Source organism: Mustela erminea, chromosome X, assembly GCF_009829155.1.
Source record: "Mustela erminea isolate mMusErm1 chromosome X, mMusErm1.Pri, whole genome shotgun sequence".
Lineage (NCBI taxonomy): Eukaryota > Metazoa > Chordata > Mammalia > Carnivora > Mustelidae > Mustela > Mustela erminea.
The window spans coordinates 29,494,954-29,501,666 of NC_045635.1; positions in this window are offsets into that span (position 1 = coordinate 29,494,954).

A 6,713-nucleotide genomic window follows, 5' to 3' on the forward strand; every position below is an offset into this window, starting at 1 on the left:
AAGTGAAAATGACAACGGTCCCAAGTCTTTGGGATAGAACAAAAGTAGTTTTAAGAGGGAAGTATATAACAATACAGGTCTAATTCAAGAAGCAAGAAAAATATCATATAGATAGCCTAACCTTACACCTACAGGAGCTAGAAAACAACAAAAACAAACAGAACCTAAAGCCAACAGGAGAGGGGTAATAAAAATTAGAGCAGAAAACAATGATATGGAAACTAAAAAACAAAACCAAACAAAACCAAAAAACAATGGAACAGGTCAATGAAACCTGGAGCTGGTTCTTTGAAAAGATCCACAAAATTGATAAACCTCTATCAAAACTCATCAAAAAAAGAGAGGACTCAAATAACAAAATCAGAAATTAAAGAAGAGAAATAACAACCACCACCATAGAAATAGAAAGGATTGTAAGGGAATATTATGAGAAATCATATGCCAAAAATTAGACAACCTAGGAGAAATGGATAAATTCCTAGAAACATATAATTTCCCCAAAACTGAGTTAGGAAGAAATAAGAAATTTGAACAGACTGATTATCAGTAATGAAATTGAGTCAGTAATCATAAAGCTCCCAACAAACAGAAGTCCAGTAAGAGAGGCTACACCAGTGAGTTCTAACAAACATTTGAAGAAGAGTTAATGCCTATTCTACTCAACTTATTCCAAAAAATAAAAGAGGAATGAAATATTTTAAATTCATTCCATTCAGCATTTCTCTGATCCCAAACTGAGATAAAGACAACACACACACACGCACACACACACACACACAAGATAGAGAGAGAGAACTGGAGGCCAATATCTCTCATGAATATAGATGCAAAAGTCTTCAACAAAATATTAGCAAACTGAATCCAACAATGTATTTTTAAAAATTCACCAAGATCAAGTGGGATTTATTCCAGAGATGTCAGAGTGGTTCAATATTCACCAATCAACATGATACATAACATCAACAAAAGAAAAGATAAAAACTATATGATTATTTCAATAGATCCAGAAAAAGCATTTAGTAAAGTACAATATCCATTCATGATATAAAAACCCCCAATAAAGCAGATTTAGCGGGAACATACCTCAGCATAATAAAGGCTTTATATGAAAAATCCACAGCTAACATCTGTGGGGGGAAAAATGGAGAGATTTTCCCTTAAGATCAGGAACAAGACAAGAATATCTATTCTCTCCAATTTTACTCAACACTGTACTAGAAGTCCTAGCCACAGCAATCAGACAACAAAAAGTAATAAAAGAAATTCCAATAGGTAAGGAAGAAATAAAACTTTCTCTATTTGTGGATGACATAATTCTATATAGAGAAAACTCTAAAGACCCCACCAAAAAATTACTGCAACTGATAAATGAACTCCATAAAGTCAGGGGAAACAAAATCATGGTACACAAATCCATTGCACTTTTCCCTGTTTTTGGAATTTAACTGTTTTTTTCCCAAGTTTTTATTTCAATTCCAGCTAGTTGACAGTAGTTTCAGGTGTAGAATTTAGTGAAAAAAAATCACTTACATACAACACCTGGTGCTCATCACAAGTGCTTCCTCAATACCCATCACCTGTTTTAACCCATTCCACTCCCCCATCAACCTCCCCTCCAATAACGATCAATTTGTTCTCTGTAGTCAGGAGTCTGTTTCTTGGATTGCCTCTCTTTTTCTTCCCCCTATGTTCATTCGTTTTGTTTCTTAAATTCCAGATATGAGTGAAATCATATGGTATTTGTATTTCTCTTACTGACTTATTTCACTTGGCATAATACTTTCTAGCTCGATCCACATCATTACAAATGGAAAGATTTCATTCTTTTTTTATTGTTGAGTCATATTTCAGTGTGTGTGTGTGTGTGTTTGTGTGTGTGTGTGTGTGTCTACTGCATCTTCTTTAGCCATTAATCAGTCAATGGGTATTTGGGCTCTGTCCATAATTCAGCTAGTGTTGATAATACTTCTATAAACATTGGGGTGCATGAATCCCTTTGAATCAGTCTTTTTATCTTTTGGGTAAATACCTAGTAGTGAAATTGCTGGATTGTAGCACCCATTGCATTTCAAAACGCTAAGAATGAAGGAACAGAAAAAGAAATTAAGGTAAAAATCCTATTTGCAATTGCACCAAAAATAATAAAATCTAGGAATAAAGTTAACCAAAGAAGTGAAAGACCTGTACTGGGAAAACTATAAAACACTTATGAAAGAAATTAAAGATGACACAAAGAAATGGAAAGACATTCCATGCTGATGGACTGGAAGAACAAACATTGTTAAAATGTGTATACTAGCTAAAGATATCTACACATTTAACACAATCCCTATGAAAATACCAACAGCATTTGGTATTTGGTCCAAAAAACTGAACAGATACATGCAAAACAATGAAATTGGACCGCTTTCAACAACAGCATTCAACCGCTTTCAACAACAGCATTGTTGTTTTCAACCACTTTCAATAACACCATTGTTCACAGAACTAGAACAAATAAACTAAAATTTATACAGAACCACAAGAGATTTTGATTAGACAAAGAAATCTTGAAAAAGAAGAACAAAACTGGAGGTATCACAATTCCAGTCTTTAAGTTATATTACAAAGCTATAGTAATCAAAACAGTATGGTGCTGGCACATAGATCAAAAACAGATACATAGATTAATAGAATTGAAAGTCCAGAAATACGCAGTAGGAGAAAGATAATATCCTCAAAAAACGGTTTTGGGAAAACTGGACAGCTACATGCAAAACAATGAAATTGGACAACTTTCTTACACCATACACAAAAATAATGTCAAAATAGATTAAGGACCTAAATGTGATATTTGAAAATCCTGTAAGAGAGAACATACAGTAATTTCTCTGACATTGACCATGAAAACATCTTTCTAGGTATGTCTGCTTAGGCAAGGGAAACAAAAGCAAAAATAAACTATTGGGACTACATTTAAAATAAAAACTTCTGCATAACAAAGGAAACCGTCAACATACTAAAGGACAACCTACTGAATGGGATGAGATATTTGCAAAGGACATATCTTATAAAGGGTTAGTATTCAAAATATATAAAGAAATTATAAAACTCAACACCATAAAAATAAATAATCCAACTTAAAAATGGACAGGGGACATAAGCAGACATTTTCCCAAAGAAGACATCCAGATGGCCAACAGAAACAAGAAAAGATGCTCAACATCACTTATCAACAGGAAAATGCAAATCAAAACACAATGAGATAGCATGTCTCACCTATCAGAATGATTAAAATCAAAAACTCAGGAAACATATAAAAGGAATGATTATGAGAGGGAGGAGTCAAGATGGCAGAGAAGTAGCAGGCTGAGACTACTTCAGCTAGGAGGAGATCAGCTAAATAGCTTATCTAAATATTGCAAACACCTGCAAATCCATCGGCAGATTGAAGAGAAGAACAGCAATTCTAGAAACAGAAAAACAACCACTTTCTGAAAGGTAGGACTGGCGGAGAAGTGAATCCAAAGTGACGGGAAGATAGATCCTGGTGGAGGGGCCAGCTCCTGGCAAGCGGCGGAGCAACGGAGCACAAAATCAGGACTTTTAAAAGTCTTTTCCGCTGAGGGACATCGCTCCAGAGGCTACACCGGGGTAAAGTCCATGCGGGGACAGCATGGCCTCAGGTCCCGCAGGGTCACAGAAGGATCGGGGGTGTCTGAGTGTCACAGAGCTTGTGGGTATTGGAACGGGAAAGCCGGCTACAGAGACAGAGCCGACAGTAAGATCACAGCTTGGGGTTACCTTGAACCGGTCACAGGCTCGGTGAGCTCGGAGCACGACGGGAGGTCAGGCAGACGGGAGTAACTGGGCGCTGTTCTCTGAGGGCACACTGAGGAGGAGGGCCCTGGGCTTGTGGTGCCTCCGGGCCGGAGACCAGGAGGCCGCCATTTGTATTCCCGTGCACCAGAACTCTACAGAAAGCGCGCAGGGAACAAAAGCTCCTGAAAACAAACCCCAGTGGATTACTCAGCCCGGCCCCTGGTAAGGGCGGTGCAATTCCGCCGAGGGCAAAGACACTTGAGAATCACTACACCAGGTCCATCCCCCAGAAGATAAACAAGAAATCCAGCCAAGACCAAGTTCACTTACCAAGGAGTGCAGTTTCAATACCAAGGAGAGCAGCAGAATTCCAGAAGAGGAGAAAGCAAAGCATGGAACTCATGGCTTTTTCCCTGTGATTTTTTAGTCTTGCAGTTAATTTAATTTTTTTTTCTTCTTCATTTTTTTTCTCTTCTTCTGCGAAAATTATTTTTAACTTTTGCCCTTTTCTTTTTTAATGTTTTTTAACTAGTTTATCTAATATATATATATATTTTTTTCTTTTTTATACTTTATTCGTTTTCTTTTTTTAATTCTTTTCTTTTCTTTTTTTTTTCTTTTTCTTTCTTTCTTTCTGAACTTCTTTTTATCCCCTCTCTCCCCCCCTCACGATTTGAGATCTCTTCTGATTTGTTAAAGCATATTTTCCTGGGGTTGTTGCCACCCTTTTAGTATTTTACTTGCTCCTTCATATACTCTTATCTGGACAAAATGACAAGGCGGAAAAATTCACCACAAAAAAAAGAACAAGAGGCAGTACCGAACGCTAGGGACCTAATCAATACAGACATTGGCATATGTAAGATCTAGAGTTCAGAATGACAATTCTCAAGGTTCTAGCCAGGCACATAAAAGGCATAGAAGATATTAGAGAAACCCTCTCGGGAGATATAAAAGCCTTTTCTGGAGAAATAAAAGAACTAAAATCTAACCAAGTTGAAATAAAAAAAGCTATTAATGAAGTGCAATAAAAAATGGAGGCTCTCACTGCTAGGATAAATGGGACAGAAGAAAGAATTAGCGATATAGAAGACCAAATGACAGAGAATAAAGAAGCCGAGCAAAAGAGGGACAAACACCTACTGGACCACAAGGAAAGAATTCGAGAGATAAGTGACACCATAAGATGAAACAACATTAGAATAATTGGGATTCCAGAAGAAGAAGAAAGAGAGAGGGGAGCAGAAGGTATACTGGAGAGAATTATTGGGGAGAATTTTTCCAATATGGCAAAGGGAACGAGCATCAAAATGCAGGAGGTTCAGAGGACACCCCTCAAAATCAATAAGAATAGGCCCACACCCCGTCACCTAATAGTAAAATTAACAACTCTTAGTGACAAAGAGAAAATCCTGAAAGCAGCCCGGGAAAAGAAGTCTGTAACATACAATGGTAAAAATATTAGATTGGCAGCTGACTTATCCACAGAGACCTGGCAGGCCAGAAAGAGCTCGCATGATATATTCAGAGCACTAAACGAGAAAAACATACAGCCTAGAATACTATATCCAGCTAGGATATCATTGAAAATAGAAGGAGAAAAAAAAAAATAGAAGGAGAGATTAAAAGCTTCCAGGACAAACAAAAACTGAAAGAATTTGCAAACACCAAACCAGCTCTACAGGAAATATTGAAAGGGGTCCTCTAAGCAAAGAGAGAGCCTACAAGTGGTAGATCAGAAAGGAATAGAGACAATATACAGTAACAGTCATTTTACAGGCAATACAATGGCACTAAATTCATATTTCTCAATAGTTACCCTGAATGTTAATGGGCTAAATGCCCAAAGCAAAAGACACAGGGTATCAGAATGGATAAAAAAAAAAAAAAATGTATATGCTGATTACAAGAAACTCATTTTAAGCCTGAAGACACCACCAGATTTAAAGTGAGGGGTTGGAAAAGAATTTACCATGCTAATGGACATCAGAAGAAAGCAGGAGTGGAAATCCTTATATCAGATCAATTAGATTTTAAGCCAAAGACTATAATAAGAGATGAGGAAGGACACTATATCATACTCAAAGGATCTGTCCAACAAGAAGATCTAACAATTTTAAATATCTATGCCCCCGATGTGGGAGCAGCCAACTATATAAACCAATTAATAACAAAATTAAAGAAACACATCAACAATAATACAATAAGAGTAGGGGACTTTAACACGCCCCTCACTGAAGTGGACAGATCATCCAAGCAAAAGATCAGCAAGGAAATAAAGGCCCTAAATGACACACTGGACCAGATGGACATCACAGATATATTTAGAACATTTCATCCCAAAGCAACAGAATACACATTCTTCTCTAGTGCACATGGAACATTCTCCAGAATAGATCACATCCTCAGTCCTAAATCGGGACTCAACTGGTATCAAAAGATTGGGATCATTCCCTGCATATTTTCAGACCACAATGCTCTGAAGCTAGAGCTCAACCACAAGAGGAAGTTTGGAAAGAACCCAAATACATGGAGACTAAACAGCATCCTTCTAAAGAATGAATGGGTCAACCGGGAAATTAAAGAATTGAAAAAATTCATGGAAACAAATGATAATGAAAATACAATGGTTCAAAATCTGAGGGACACAACAAAGGCAGTCCTGAAAGGAAAATATATAGCGGTACAAGCCTTTCTCAAGAAACAAGAAAGGTCTCAGGTACACAACCTAACCCTACACCTAAAGGAGCTGGAGAAAGAACAAGAAAGAAACCAAGCCCAACAGGAGAAGAGAAATCATAAAGATCAGAGCAGTAATCAATGAAATAGAAACAAAAAAAAAACAATAGAACAAAGCAACAAAACTAGTAGCTGGTTCTTTGAAAGAATTAATAAAATTGTTAAACCCCTGG